The sequence below is a fragment of the Mauremys reevesii genome, linkage group 5 (assembly GCF_016161935.1).
Source record: "Mauremys reevesii isolate NIE-2019 linkage group 5, ASM1616193v1, whole genome shotgun sequence".
Taxonomy (NCBI): domain Eukaryota; kingdom Metazoa; phylum Chordata; order Testudines; family Geoemydidae; genus Mauremys; species Mauremys reevesii.
The window spans coordinates 107,346,315-107,363,199 of NC_052627.1; the positions used below are offsets into that span (position 1 = coordinate 107,346,315).

The 16,885-nt window shown below is 41.4% G+C and overlaps 1 long non-coding RNA gene across 1 annotated transcript in view; it reads left to right on the top strand.

Annotated features, from left to right (window-relative positions):
• Nucleotides 1-10,652: 10,652 nt before the first annotated feature.
• LOC120406839 overlaps nt 10,653-16,885 on the top strand; it is a 101,748-nt gene continuing 95,515 nt past the window's right edge. Inside the window, exons 1-2 of the long non-coding RNA XR_005599623.1 lie at nt 10,653-10,719; nt 11,997-12,173. This is a non-coding gene — a long non-coding RNA (uncharacterized LOC120406839). The remainder of the gene's footprint in view (nt 10,720-11,996; nt 12,174-16,885) is intronic.

A 16,885-nucleotide genomic window follows, 5' to 3' on the forward strand; every position in this document is an offset into this window, starting at 1 on the left:
ACCAATTGAATAATTTAATTCAGACTTTGGCAAATCCTAGTGTCCTAATAACTCTGGTTTTAGCAGCCAGGACATCAGTTCACAGTGCAGTATATCTCATCTGAAAAAGATCACTTCCAGCAGCACAGTGCCCCAATCACAAATACCAAGTAGCTGTCTTTCTAACAAACACTAACACAACTTTATGTAAGGTGTACAATATTAGTTTAATAATGTACATTCAGCAAAGTAATTCAGGTATCTATTGATAGGCCTATAAGGACCATATGTTCAAATAAGAATGAAGAAAACAATCTTAATTATATACCCAACCTGAACCAGAATGGATCAGGGCATTCTGCCCCCTTTTCCCTTCCCCACAACAGGGAAAAATATCAGTTCCTGATTAGCACATTTAGTTGGGAATTGGTCCTGCTTTGAGCAGGGGGTTGGACTAGATTACCTCCTGAGTTCCTTTCCAACCCTGATATTCTACGATTCTAATAGGGATGTGTAGCAAGGAGAGAGAGCATGGCTGGGGTGGGAGGGAGTGTTGTATAAACTAAGTTTGCTGAAATAAATGGGACTTGGACTCTGTTTTAAATTCAGCCAGCTTGTTTGAAACAGGAGGAGATTTGTATCAAATAGAAGAAGCTGCTATTTTTTTTTTCACTAGATGGAAATTATAAAAAATACAAGTAAAATATTGTATCATCTGGGAACTCCCCAAATATTGTTTTAAACAGTTTCTAAGAGACAGCACTGACCGCCCAAGAGCTATTCTTTCAAAACTCACTAGACAAAAACTCCCTTTAACATAGAGCTGGCTTTTCAAAATAGGAATGAGGCATGTGTGTTGCAAAAATGATTTGCATGCTGTTCTGGCCTGTGCGGCTATGGCTTCCTCACATTTCAGTCTGTACCCACGTTATAGACTCTCATTGTTATTTTGTAGTCTCATCTGTACTAAATATTCTCCTTAAGCAAACAAATAGTGTAATTATAATAAAATCGTTACTATCTTCATCTTTCTGCAGTACTGTAACTGCTGGCTTTGCACAACCCTGCTGTGGTGTTGTGGTTTCTCAAGCCTGCTGTGGTTTTTATGTATTTAAACATGCTGGTTGCTTGTGTTATTAAAATCTCTCATTGGGGTAATATTATTGTTGAGGACTGTTGACTTAAAGAGGCCTTTTTAAAAAAAACAAACCACTGAAGATAGCCTGATGAAATATTGTACATTCCTGGAGTCAAATTTAATCCAGTAGATTGGGACTTTGTGTAGCACAGTGAACATCAACGGGAACTTTTAGGTGCTCAGTACTTTTTTGAAAATCTGTGTCCAGTTATGATTATAGCCTACCTTTATCCTCCTGTTTTTGAAAACCTTTGCATTAATTTTTAGGCAACCTGTACAATGATTACAATTAAAAAGACTTTTGCCAACACTGGTGTTGTAATTTCCTCATGTATTTCCTGTTCTAAGCATAGGAAAAAACTGCAACCTCTCAGGTACCACAATGTGGATTCAGTTGGCTAGAGTTGTCTTTTTAATGGGAGCTATTGTACCTGCTCTTGCTGTGAAACAAGATTGGACTACATGCAAAAAGCTACATTAAAAAGACATTATTAAAGTTGAAAAGTCAAGCACTCAAAAGGTAGGAAATGCCAGAATTAAGATTGTGCAACCTTAATTCAGCCCACTTATGCATATAAATGATGAAACAACCTATAATTATGTGATCCCACACTATTTTTTCCACAGGACCCCTGCTTCATTCAGTGCATGGAATGGCCAATTCTCATTTAATGAGCCAATATTTAATATTGTGTTTTATCCTCATTGTTCAATGTATGGCCCTTGGCCTTATCCACAGCACACTATTAAAACTGTGTTCTGAAGACAGAATTATCAATTTCCTCATTGACTTTAAATGAATGAATGAATTAGGGATGAATTAGTTGCGAACGTGAAGGTAGTTGGTAATTTGGGAGGAAGTGATCATGATCTGATAGAATTCAAGTTCCTATGGAAAGGAGGACGAGAACAGCAGAACAAGGACACTGGACTTCAGAGAAAGGTAGATTTCAACCAACTCAGAGAAATAGCAGGTAAGGTCCCATGGAAAGACCAATTAGGAAGAAAAGGAGTCAAATGAGACTGGCAGTTCTTAAAAGATGTAATTAGTAGAAGCTATTCTGATGCAGAGGAAAGATAAGGAGAACCACAGGAGGCCAATGTGGCTGCACAGAGAGCTTTTTAGCTATCTAAAAATCAAAAGAGATACAAACAGGAAATGGAAGGAGGCACATGTCACCAAGGAAGTGTGCATGGGAACAGTATGAGAGTGTAGGGAAAAAATCAGGAAAGCAAAGGCAAAGAATGAGTTACAGCTGGCAAGAAATGTTAAAGACAACAAGAAGGGGATCTTCAAATATGTCAGACAAATAAGAAAGATTAAGGATGGTGTGGGTGTACTGCTCGATGGAGAAGGTGAACTGGTAACAGAAGTTGACAGGAAGGCAGAGCTGCTCACTGCCTACTTTGCTTCAGTCTTCTCACAAAAAATAACATGTGACCAGATGACTAGTGAAGTTATCATAGACAATAAAGGGGAAGGGATGCAGATCAGGATAAGTAAAGAACATGTCAGAGATCTTCTGACCAATTAGACTGAATTAAATCAACAGGGCCAGATGCTATTCCCCTGCGGGTACTGAAGAAATTATCTGAAGAAATCTTGAAGCCACTGGCAATAACATTTACAAACTCATAGATGGCAGAAAGGATCCCAGAAGAAAAGAAAAGGGCCAAGTAGTGTCCTTCTTTAAATAGTGGGGAAAGGATAAGCTGTGGGACTATAGAACAGTCAGCCCGACTTGGATAGCTGGGAAGCTAACTAGAGCAATGTATAAAACATTCAATTTGCGAATACTTGGAAGATGAAGAGGTAATCACTAGCAGCCAGCATGGATTTATTAAAAACAAATAATGCCAAGCAAACTTGATTGGCTTCTTTAACAGGGTAACTGATTTGGTGGATGTGATGTTCCCTTGGTGTTATCTGGACCAGTGATCTGCTAGGTCACTCCAATCCTGGACTCTGGGAGCCAGCCTTACCCTGCTCTGCTGTGAGAACCCCCACTCCGGGGCTGTTCATGCACAGCCTCTGGCATGTAAACTGCTTGGATTGTGCAACCAAATGACACTACCCAATATCTCCAGTCCCAGACACAATCCTAGGAACCTCCATCTTGCAGTGTCCAGTTATGCCCGCTGGACTCTGCATGCTTATATGAGTTTGTCAATTTAACAAATAAATTGATATGTACCAAGCTTGTTATCCCAAGGGAAATCTCTGACATTCTTCAAACCAAACGCACTGCTTCAGGTAGACTAAACAAACAGATTTATTAACTATAAAGATAGATTTTAAGTGATTATAAGTCAAAGCACAAGAAGTCGGATTTGGTCAAATAAAAACGCATTCTAAGTGGATACATAATTGGTTAAACAACCACAGACAAAGAGTATCTATTATGTTGGATTGGAGGGAGGTCTCAAGTGGGGTTCCACAGGGAACTGTTCTGGGTCTGGTCTTGTTTAACATCTTTAATAATGACCTGGATGTAGGTATAGAGAGCATACTGATCAAGTTTGCAGATGACACAGAACTGGGCTATACACAACAAAATGAAATTCAAAGATAAATGTAAGGCTCTACACTTAGGGAAGAAAAACCAAATGCACATATACAGAATGGTGGAAAACTGGCTTGGCAGCATCTCTGCTGAGAAGGATCTGGGAGCTCTGGTAGATCACAACCTCAACATGAGTCAGCAATGCGATGCTGTTGCAAAAAAAGCAGTTTTAGGGTGTGTTAACAGAGGCGTAGCGTGCAAATCATGGAAGACAATAGCACTGTTCTACTCAGCGTTGGTTAGGCCTCAGCCAAAGTACTGTATCCAATTTTGGTCAGCAATGCATAGAAAGGATATAGAAAAACTGGAAAGGATCCAGAGGCGAGAGACAAAGATGATCAAAGGGATAGAATGCAAGCCATATGAGCAAAGGCTGAATGAACTGGATATGTTTAGTTTGTAAAAGAGGAAATTAAGGGGGGATATGATAGCTGTCTTCAAATACTTGAAAGACTGCCATACAAATAATGGAGAAAAGTTGTTCTCTTTTGCCACAGAAGGCAGGACAAGAGGCAATGGGTTCAATCTACAGTGTAGCAGATTTAGATTAAATCTCAGGAAAAACTTCCTAACTGTAAGAACAGTAGGACAATGGAACAGACTGCCTAGGGAGGTTGGGGAACCTCCTTCACTAGAGGTTTTCAAAAGGAGGCTGGCTGGATAGCAATCTGTCTTGGATGGTTTAGACCAGTGGTGGGCAACCAGTGGCTGTTCCCGGCCAATGGGAGCCGCGGGAAGCAGCGGCCAGGTGGCCCCTGGGAGCTGCGAGTGGTCATGCAAATGTAAACAAACGGTTCGGCAGCCCCCCAGTGGCTTGCCCTGACAGGCCATGTGTGGCCCAAGGGCCGCAGATTGCTCACCACTAGTTTAGACACAACAAATCTTGCATCTTGACAGAGAGTTAGACTAGATGACCTTTGCAATCCCTTCTAACTCTATGATTCTTTACTGTAAAAGGCACACATCTGACATAAAGGCCACTACTTGCCATATTTCAAGTCTCTGTTCCAAAGCATAGAGGTGCTAGAACTTTTCTAAAAAAGGTCCACAGAATTTTTTTTAAGATAGGCAAAACAACATATTTTCCTTAGCCTTCATCTCAGAAGTGACCAAATCACTTTGCTTGAAGCTTTCCAGTACAATTTAGTCTGGGGCAGACACCCAGCATGTAAAATTTCAGCCCAATTCTTTAGTATGTGAAAAAAATATAAACAATGGAAAAGGGGTCTTATAATGGGAAGTTTGGGCAACCTTAAATGGCAGTGCTAATAGCCCCACCTATATTTAAATATAAGAGTATGATCATTGTTCTAGATTCTTTCTTCTTTTCAGTGTCCTTTTCTCCACTCCCACCCAGATGGGCTACCACTATCACTACCATCCTCTCCAACACTCTGTGCACACACTTCAACCTCCTAATAACCTGGCCCACTCTTCCTCCATTCATATTCAGAACATAACTACCCTATTTTCTGTTCATTCATTTCATCCTGATGCTTTCTTTAGCAATTTTGCCACGATAGGCACAGAGGATTCTGGACACATCTGAGAGGGCAACAGGGCATCAAGTTGATGAGCAGCAATAAGCAATTAGGCTTATTTAGATGAACAGGGAATGGTAGTCTAAAGCAGAAAATTGCTTTCACTCTGAAATATGAATTTTTACTCTTGGTTCAGAGAGGGTAAGAGTTACACACTGTCACTTGAATAAATGGTCTAAAATATAATAATTACTGAGCAGGATGGAAGGTTAGACAGATGTAAGAACAGCACAAGAACAAAATTATCGGGTGGGGAGAGATTGCAGAGGTGGGTGGGAGAAAGAAAAGATGAGCATTTCTGTGATAAGGTTTTTCAGAGGGAAGGGACTTGTGGATTGCTCAGGTGAGAGTGAAGGAAGGAAGGAGGAGATGAGACAGATACCAGATTTTAAAAGTTTTATTTAAGAGAACTCTCGCTCATTATTTGTCTTTAAGTGCCTGTTTTTAAGGCTGTTCTATTGACACCTAATGATGCTCTCTTCAAATAGACCCAACTTCAGGAAAGTAGTTAAGCAAATGCGTAAATCCATCTCTATTCAGCATAGCACCATAGAACATGCTGAAATCCCATGAGCTTAAAACTAATACTTAAGTGCTTTGCTGAATAGGGATAGTTTCATGAATTAGAGTCATATCTAGGAAACTGAAAATTATTGACAGGGGCGTGAAATTATGGCCCTATTGAAATGAATGGCAAAACTCCCATTGACCTCAGTGAGGCTAGGATTTCATGCTGTGTCTTTCCCTTAATTTCTGGCTTTTATTTATACTCTTGTACATCACAGATATAACACTGGTGGAGGAGTCCCTCATAAAACAAATCTTTAGTGGTAAAGTTTTCATACCCTAAATCTTTTTTTTAACCTTTATTGGAAGCTACATTAGGGCTATAATTTCTAGTGAAAAATTATGGGGGAAGGAACACTCCCAAGTGTTGAAAAAAAACCTAAAACATTTTAACAATTTCAAAAACTCATAAAGGTCACATAGCACAACCTTACGCCAAAATATTTCTAAAGCTAGCAACCCACAAAGACACTAGAACACCCACACAGAAACCTGTTTTTAATTTTGGAGTAAATATTTTTCCTAGCACATAAAAAATGGTTGTTTTAAATAATAAAAAGCAGCCAAAAATAGAGAGGAAGTTGGGCATTTTTTATTGTGCAATTAAAAATGAATTAGACATACTGTAGCTACGATCAAAATGATTTCGGTGCTACATTTGAAAAGTTTAGAAAAATGAGCATTTAAAAATGTCTTTTAAATGGTAATGCTTGTTAAAGAGTCATGAACCATTTAAACCGAGGTCTTTCAATTTCTTAATTTACTAGGACTTTGATCAAGGAAAATTTTAACTCTCTTTTGGAATGTAGGTATGTATGTAGCATAATTACTGTGAATAATGTGAGTGTCTATATTACACGTGTGCTATGCTAATAGGAGAGAGAGGGATTTGTGGCTTAGAGTGTAAAATAGTAGTCCCAAGGGCTCGAAAAGTGACTGACAGAGGGATATAATGACTGAAGCCATTGATGTTTTCAATCCAAGAGGTTTCAGACTTTTCTGAAAAAAATATTTGGCTAATAATAGTGAGTTTCTAAAGTTTCTCAGTTTTGATTCACTTCAGATAAGTCTTCCCAAGTTCTTATGCAAAGTTTCCCAGACTAATGGGTTCTTTTGAGGATCCCTTCTCTCCCTTTGTGGTAGGAGGACTTTCCCCTTCCAATCAGTGCCAGCAATCTTCAGTGGAAACTTTGTATTCTTCTCCCAGGCTTTTCCATTCCCCAACTCTCCTCCCAGCGTCATTCATTTGTTTACAGACTTCCCCCCAGCCTCAGGGAATGGTAGCGAACCCATTGTTCATCCTTGTAGTTGTGGACCTCAGGATTTATTTCATAGTTGGAAAGCCACAATCCAACAAAATGTTGGGTCGCTGCAGAGCACTGTGCCATTTGGGAAATCACTACCAGGGAAACCCCAGAGAGTGGCAAAGCTTGCAGAACTGAGGTGAGGGGTTAGATATTGATCAACTGCTCCCAGATCTCAAAAACAACTCTGGGAGAGGGACTGTTCAACTCATTCCTAATACTGTAGGCCATACTGTTCTTGGGGCTTTAGTAAAAGTGAATTTAGTCCTGTAACCCAGTGTGTAGTCTCACCAGATGGGGAAGGTAAAATAAAAGGCCCAGCTACAGCTCAGTTCACATCCCTTTCCTCAGGGCTTGCTTCATCTCTAAAAACAAAACTCAAAGCCAGAACAAATTATCATATTACCAGATAATAATTCCCTGGGGCCTATCTAGTTTCAGTCAGCTGGGAGAACTCACCTTTCCTTCAGTCCTCGAGCAGCACGCCTTCTCACTCCTTGCACACACACCTACTAACTGATGGGAGGTCCTTTTTAAACCAGGTGTCCTGATTAGCCTGCCTGCCATAATTGATTCCAGAAAGTTCTTAATTGGCTCCAGCTTGATTAGCTTGCCTGTCTTAATTGGTTCTAGCAGGTTCCTGATTGCTCTAGGGCAGCCCCTTCTCTGGTCACTCAGGGAACAGAAAACTCTTCATCCAGTGGCCAGTATATTTGCCTTCGACCAGACTTGTACCCCACTGGTCTGGATCTGTCACATTGTATAACCATGCCCAGTTCAGCCATGTGAGAAGTAGGAACTTGTTGATCCCTCACATACCAGAGCACCTTTACACCTTGTTACAAGTCCTCATAGACTTATAGACCACCAACTCCTGTAATAGACCCATAACTTCTGTCTGAGTTACTGAGGTGCTGAATTCCCAGCCAAGAAACTGTAATAGACCCATAACTTCTGTCTGAGTTACTGAGGTGCTGAATTCCCAGCCAAGAAACCTAAGTTTTCTATCCCTGCAGCAGGTATAGTACAGGTAGTGTCAATATAAGCTTCTGTCTCCTCATCTTCATCTCCTGCTAAATATCTCATTGCCATCCCTGTGGGTGAGACGATACTTTAGTCTCCCTGCTCATTTATCCTTGGCTTCTCTGCCAACAAGGAGCTATGTTGCTTTTTGTGATATGGGTATTTGTTCAAGGGCAACTAGAATGCCAACAAGGATACCAGAGAGGGCTCAGAGATGGGCAACAAGAACGATCAAGGGCATGGAAAACTCTCATATGAAGAGATATAGAAAAATTTAGGATTGTTTACCCTTGAAAGGAAATGAGTAGGGGGGTACATGACAAAAGTCTTTAAAATAATGAATGGTATAGAGAAGTTAGATCCGGACCATCTGTTCTCCCTGTCTGAACACAAGAATGAAGGGTAATTGATTAAATTAAAAGATGGTAAATTCAAAACTGATAATAGGAAATACTTTTTTACACAAGGCATAATTAGACAGTAGAACTCATTGCGCTGGGAAGTCAATGAAACCAAGAATGTAGCAAAATTAAAAATGGATTGGGCATGTATATGTATAGCAAGATTATCCAGAGTCATCATAATTAATTATAACAAATAATTTGGAAGGAATATTAAACCACATGCTTCAGGGTTTAAGCCAGTCTGTAATAGTGGGTGACACCTGATGTGGGGGGCAGATTATCCCATATCTATCTACAGCAGAGCTCTGACACCTTCCTCTGAAGCAGCTGGAACTTAGCCACTGCCAGAGACAGAATACTGGCCTAGATGGACAATAGGTTTGATCCGGTCTGGCAGTTCCTAGGTTGTTATGCCAATTTGTGCCAATAGTCATGGAGATACTGATGATCTGTACACTAAAAACTGGACTGAGCTCAACAGCTTATTTCACAAAGGCCATAGAAAAGCCAGCAGAAGAAAATTACTTTGTTTCACTACTAACCTGGACGAGATTAAAACGGTGATCTAGAAGTGAAATAGTTAGTCCATCTTAATGACTCTTCATTCTGTTCTTCTTTTCCTTACCTTCTAGTGCAACCTCATATTCTTTCCTTGTTGTCATCATACTACAGAAGGACTCACTTGTACTTATACTACTTTTGAAATTTCAGCTCTGTTCTCCTCTGTGTCACTTTTCCCTTTCTACTTCTAAAAGCTCCTGTACTCAAGTCTATATATTCTACCTGCATGTAAAAATTATAATAATTCTTTGGAAGGAAGGAAATTATATTAAAATGTTGTGGCATGTTGCTCTCATTCACAATCATTGTACCTCTCACTTAAATTCTAAATCTCTCCATGGAATAAATTACCAATGTAATTTTAAAAACACTCTGGAGTTTTTTTGTTTTTTTTTACAGTTGCCTGTTAGCTGCTTTCATGCCTAAAGATGTACAACATATGTCCTGCAAAGAGACACCCATATGGTTATATACCGTATGTCCTGGCACTCTGTTGCCACAGACTAGAAAACAACAGACTTCTGTTTAACATGCATGGCCCATTGCATGATTGAAGGTGTGACATGTAAGGGATTATAACTGACAACACTGTAGCCCTACACCTGTCACAATGCTGTGTCAAGAAGTATAGTCTGTTTTTCTGGTGGAGGGGGGATGAAGGGAGGTTTGTGTAGATGGAGGAGAAACCTCAGATTCCTTTTATAAATTTGTTCTTCCTTCGTCTAGGGAAGATTTTCTCTCCCAACATTAAAGATTATAGTTGGGTCAGATTGGTGCAGATAACTGCATACTGGGTAAGAGAGGACCCTGTTTTAGAAGAATTAGTATAAAAACCCAGCCATGTACTTTACAAGCTACTTAGGGCTAGATTTTGTAAAGTCACTTAGGGCCAGACATAAATGCTGATAGGTGCCTAGTGGAATTTTAAAAAACACCTATCTGCATCTTTAGGCACCTGAATACCTTTAAAAATTGGGTCCTTATGGAAGTAAGTGTTTAAAGTAAGTGTTTGGGATGCTTTGAAGCATTTATCCTAAAATGAGTGTGACAGTTATGACAAGTATCAGAGGGGTAGCCGTGTTAGTCTGGATCTGTAAAAGCAACAAAGAATCCTGTGGCACCTTATAGACTAACAGACGTTTTGCAGCATGAGCTTTCGTGGGTGAATACCCACTTCTTCGGACAACACATATGTCTCTTGAGACTATTGTATTTACATTATGAATGTTATATGTATGTTTGAGCAAACCCTTGATGGCGTGAAAATTATATTGAGATGGGCGAGATGATATGGGCACTAGAATCAGGGGTGAAAGTAAGCTGGTATGGTGTACTGGTAAAAAAAAGTGCAGCAGCATACCAGTAAGGAAGTGGCTGAAGCATTCAGTACCGGCTTACTTTCACCTCTTTTGGCTGCAAACTCAGCTAATGTTCCTTCCGCAGTTCAACCTGCAGGATTGGCTGCATAACAGCTTAAACTCAGTTTAAACAGGCAGCAGCCAGCAAGACCAGGTTGCTGGGGTCACTGCTGGTTGGCAGCAGCTGCATTGTGATGCAGCAACTAGTCCTCACCGGCTGCTGCCTGCAGAGGGCCAGCAGTTGTTGCAGCACCTGGTGCTGGGCTGGGTCTGCCAAGGAGTAAGTAACTGAGGCAAAAACCACAGCCAGCCAGCCAGGGGGCGGGATGCAAGGGGCTGCGCCGTGCCATGCCCGCCACTGCCCCTCCTAGACCCTCCCTATTTCCTAGCAAATTAACAGATCTCAAGGATTGTTTAATTTCCCAGGTGCATAAAAGGGCACAGGGGGCACCAATGGGTGGCTAGTAATAGGGTGAAGGAGAAGTGAATGAAGGACAACTAGAATAGCCTTTATGAAATATGCAAGTTACTTACAGAAAATTTTGTCAGCTTCAGCCTCCACAGGACACTGAAACAAAACAGAAAGATCTGAGATCACGCCTGTATGTCCTAACAACATTTCAGGTTTCTAATTCAATATATAAATAGGGTGGAATGGAAACTATTTTTTCTTTCAAAGGTGGCACAATAATTTCCCTAAATATTCAGTTTTCCCCTTTGTGGTTTTGTCTATCAGGCTAATTGCTTTCCCTGTGATTCTTTCCTTGCTTTAGCAAAATCCCTTTGCCAAAAATAAGCCCCGATCATCATGACACATCTTCCCACCACGTTCTCCATTTTTTTTAAAGTAACATTTCAACAAGGATCTGCAAGCAATTTGGGCATCACATGCATCCTCTGATGGGGAGGGATAGACTTGAACTCCGATTGTATTTGTGTATTGGATCTACGGCAGAAAAAAACTGCCCCTTCATCACACCAACAACTGTGAAATAAATAAGGATGCTAGAAATGGCCCCTAAACCTGAGGGTGGAACTTCAGATGGAGCTGAGTTTAAGCTGTTATGCAAGCGCCCCCGGGGCTTCTCTGTCAGCCAGTCCCCCTCCTCCCCGCCACAAGCTGGAGTGCAAGGTGGGGGTGAAGCGCCGAGCCTAGCTGCCTTCCACAGCGTGGCTGGAGGAGGAGAGAGGAGAGAAACATGACAGACTGAGTTTTCACTTTACAGGCTTTTATTCCAATATTAAAGTTTTATTAGAGATAGGATTGGTAGTAGTAGCTTTAATTTCTACATCAAAGTCATGCAAAGGGATCCATGAAGTTAAGTGTGTAGGAGAGGTGGATTGCTTGCGATAAGGAATGTACATTACTTTCACCCCTGCCTAGAATGTTCATGGACCTTTGTATCAATAAGTGCTATAAATACTTGTGTGTTCCTGGCTCATTGAGTGAGTTTTCTGTGGAACCTGGAATCACTAGGGAGTGATTAATGCAAAATCCCAAAGCTGGTTATGCACAGCCCTGGGGAAAGTGGCAGTGACTGGTTTTACCTGTTTCAGGAGGCCTGAGAACAAAGGCTTTTGGGGTATAAAAGCTGAACTTGAACTGATGGAGAGGGCTTCATTTTAATTCAACAAATGGACATGACCTTTTCTCCAAGGGGAAAACAAACCCTTCAGAGGAGTGTGGAGGACTGGAACCTGCCAGGGTCTCCACAGGACTGATGGGGGACACTGGTAAGCTTAAATATGTATTTAGACTCTTTTATATCTTTTCTCTGTAAAGTTTTTATACTAAACTAAATGTACTCTCTTTGAAAGAGCTATTTGGTTACTGGTAACTTCTGTCATACACTGGTCATAGCCCTTGGAGAGAAACAAAATGTAGGGGCTGGACTTTAGTCAGACTGGCTGAGGGAATCAACAGTGAAGTGTAAGGTGGCTACAAGCCTAAACCTCTGCTCAAGAAGGAGGATCCCTGCCCAGAGGAAGGTGATGGCTGAAGGCCTGCAACCTGAGAGTTCATTTCTTGTGTAGACTGTGAAGAGGTGGGGGTTAAAGGTGCTGCTACCCTGATGCTGTAACAGTAAGCGAATGGAAATTTTCAACACATATCTCAGAGACATGAACCTACCAGACTTCCTGAAAAATGCAACAATCTGCCTGATTCTCAGAAACTCAACACTTACTGCAAAACACCTGTCCAGCAAGCCCCATCTCCCACCTCCTCAATGTTACGGCACCCAAACACCCACACCACATGGCATCTGCTGACACCTTGGCTGCTTTGCAACAAACTGAGACAGCTCTGCTTCCCTTTGAGTCAGTTCCACCACTGATGACAATGCCTCCTGCACAGGTACCCTCTCCTCTCTCCCATCCTTCCCATAAGGGGAGGGGAGACAGGGCTTGGTCTGCATTTGCAGCCAGGTCCATGCTTTCCTCCTTCAGGCCTTGCAGCAATTCCTTTAAAGTGCAGGTAGTCTGGCATGGAGTGTTCTGGTGCACTGCACATCTCCCTCTGCCACCTCCAAGGGCTCTGATACAACTGACAATTTTTGTACCTTCACCTGAGAGGTCTCCTCCCTGGTCTTCTACCAGGACCTCCTCAGGACCTGGAAGCTAGTCTTCACGATCAAGTCCATAGTAGCCACCGAGGGGGAGGACCTGCTGGCAGAACCCCTGCTACACAACCCCTATCTATGTATGCAGGTGGTGGGAGATTGGTCCTGTCTGTACCACCAGAGTTGGAGACCTCTTGGATTATGATCAGAGGGACTAGATTGACCCCATGGCACTTAGTCAGTGCATCAGGCTGTCCACCCCATGTGTCCCCTATTGTATGCTCTAGGAGTTAAAGGCAGCCTTACCTCCTGCTTCTCTTGCTTTCCTTGAGCAGGCCCTGCAGGAGGGTGCTTCCCACCCACCTATCACCCTTGCCCATTGGATCTCGTCATCAGCCTCTCTGGCCACTCCCAACATGTAATCGAAGTCGGCTGAATGCCATCTAGTTGGTCCGCCTCCACACCGTGCCCAGACAACATCTGCATGCATCTGTGCTTCACACCATTCACTTCCTTGCCCTTGTGTCCTGTCCCAACAACAAGTGACGGGACCTATTGCCACCTAAGTAGGCAAGCAACCCCAGTAAACCAGTCTGTAATCCACTCTGCTCCCATGGCCCACGAGGGATATTAGTTAGTAGTTCCTTCATGTGCTGTGAGCATGAGCATGTACCTGGAGCAGTTCACAAACTCTTCCGCCACCTATCCCTTTTGGGGCAAGAGGAAGACCCTGGTGCACATCTTTGTAGAGTGCATTAGGTTACAGTCTCTCTTCTGGCTCCTCCAGAGCCTTTCAATAAGGTTCTGGCTGCACTTTTCCCTGCACCTCTTGATCCTAGCACACTCCATCTGTGTTCGCACAAAGCCATGGGACCTCCTCATCAATCTGCTCCTGGTACTGGTCCATATGGCCCTCCATCACACCAGGAGGAGGAAGTTGGATGGGATTGCTCTGCCACAGTCCAGCCTATTTCTGACCCCTAGTGTGGTCACATCTCTGAGCAGAGTTTCTGTTTTTTTGACTCGTTGAATGTCTTTGAGGAGCCATGGGTGCTGTTGGGGGTTCTCGGCTTGGTGTCCCCTTCCAGGTATCTGGTTTTCACCTTATGACCTTCATTCACATCCTTGTTCTATCATTTGTTGTCCCGAGTATTCAGTTGTGGCCTGGGTTCACTGGCCTCTCCCCACCAGGTAAGGGGAGGGCTTTTAGCTGTGGGCGGATTTAGGTCTACTGTCTCCCATAATCCACAACAAGTGGAACCCTCTCCTCTCACCCATAATGGGGAGGGGGAGAGGACAGGGCAGAGAAAGAGAAATTAGAGGAGAGGAGATGACTTTGTTGAGTCTTCTCTGAGTTAGCTCTGAGCCTGAGCCTGCACAAGCCTTATGAGTCATCCCTGAGCCAGAGTGTGATGAGTCAGAGGCAATTACCTGTGGGTCTTGTGATAGGCCCCACATCATTCAATCAGGGATCAGACAATCCAAGGTGAGGACCCACCCAGGTGATCCCAAGGCAGCTGTATAGGTGCCTAAGGGAAGCAGTCTTTTCAGTCTGCTCAGGGTCATAACCTGGCTTAGAACACTTCCATTGCCTAGTAGTTCTGACAGACTGTTGCTGCCTCACCCAGCAATCTAGCAAATTTAGGTTGTCAAAGGCAGAATTCTACTGTGCTATGCCCTATTCTTCACTGGTATAGATGCCTGAGGGACCTTACGTTAGTGGCGTAAGTTAAAGTTGAGGTCAGGTGGCTGGGAAACAGGGAACCATGATCTACTCCCCAACAGCCTCAGGTGCAGTAGAGAATCAGGCTTGCAGTTTTTCATGTGGCATTATGTGGATTTGTTCCAGCAAGTAAGCTCTACATAATTTTTCTTATCATCCCAGACTTAGAATTTGCTATAAAAATTTGCTAGTTGAAGCCCTGAGCAGAAATGAAATTTGAAAGGTTATTTTAAAATTTCATTAAGAAAATATAATCTGAATAATTTTTTTGTCTTTAGTTTCCCTCATTTTAAAAGTTATAGAAAGTTCAAACAACTATATTTTAACAATCAAGGCAAATACAGGATACTTAATGGAGTAGTAAGGTCAATGATCAGATATCATCAGCTTCTTAAGCCGTTATTGCAATTTGCTACCATGAATTGTTCTTAGAACAAATCAGTTTTTCAGATTCTGTCAGATAAACCCACAACCTAATTTGAGGTACAACAGCTTTGAAAGAATTGCCCTTATTTGATAAAAGTAAAAATGACACTTTACATAGAATATCAATGTTTTAGTAGTACTGTAATAATGACATGGCTACTACATTATATTTACATGAGAATTTATCATCTTTCCTACCTAAAACTGAAAAATGAGTCCTCCCTCATTGAGCTCTTTATCATTATTATATTTTGCCTCTCTTTTCAATTCCTCTATTCCATATATGAGCATCATTTCCCCCTTTCTGTCTACCTGAGTTCACTATGTGCATTTCTTAAGTATAATCTCTCCATTGTACAGTACCTTTCTGAAAAGCATTTTGCACTTTTTTTCATACTGCACATAATTAACATGTGGAACTCTTTACCACAGTATATCATTGGGATCAACTGCTTAGTAGGATTCAAAGGAATAGCATTATAGGTAATTATAGGTATCCATGGTTGTGATATTTTTGTAATATATGTGATGATAAATCCTCATGCTTTTCTGCATAAGCCAACCAATAATTGGGTTGGAAGGAAAATCATAATATAGTCAGGTTATTCTGTACTTATTTTATTAGGTTATTGAGTTCTTGCACCTTTCTCTGAAGTATCAGGTAATGCCTACTGTCAGAGATAGGTTATTGAGCTAAACGAGTCACATGTGTGATTAATTCTTGTGAGGGATGCCATAAATACATAGGGATAGATTCTTTGCAATACTCAGAAGGGGAAAAGGAAGTGGAAACTATCTACCTGTCCCCTGCTGGGGATTCCCTTTATACAGGAGAGTCTTGGATGAGCATCATAGTGGCATAGCTGGCAACAATGCTGCCTCCTCCTCTTCATCCCTAATATAGGAAGTATGTTGGGACAGGGTGGGAAAGAGGCAGACTTCTGAGCACTGTGTTGTTCTATCAATATACTTAGGATAACTTTTCAGGAAAAAAATATAGATGTTTCCTGCAGAGTGCAGCTTACTGCAAGCTTGTTTGCCAGCTGGTGTTGCTTTGATCCTTGGGACTTCTATCATGCCATCACTTTTAAAAAGCTGCAAATAAGGGATTATGTTTATGATTATTTTTGTTTAAATAGGAAAGCAAAGAGATTTCTCAGTCCCTCTCTCCTCCATTCGGAAAGCATTAGCCCCATTGTCTTTATTACATACACATTAGCTTTGTCACAGGCCAAAGGGGACATTTTTTTGAGGAAGCCCCTTGGTAGAATATTGGCAGCACAGCACTACCCATCTGTCTGAAATGAGAGCAGAATTCGTATTTGATGCTCATTTGTAAGCTAACATATCTAAACATCACTTTCAAACCATTGGTTTTATTAACAGAGGATATTAAAATTATATGTATTTACACCATTAGTCTGTTTTATACATAAGAAATAAAGCAGAGTAGTAGAAATAACAGAGAATAAAACTGTCTTCAGCATCTGCATTACTAATTGTATAGTGGTTTGGTTTATTTTCATTGCCTTGTATTTCCAATATACCAGTACTCTAAAATAATGAGCTGCAATAACAGAGGTCCTTTACAAAAATTACCCTTTTCTCAACTGGCTTTATATTAGGTCAGATCTGAAGTATTGAAGAATGGCTGTTAGGAATGATTTATTGTTTTTATATAGTACATCTGCTATTTAAAATTGCAGTATGGTTATTTTGAAATGAAAGCTGTAGAG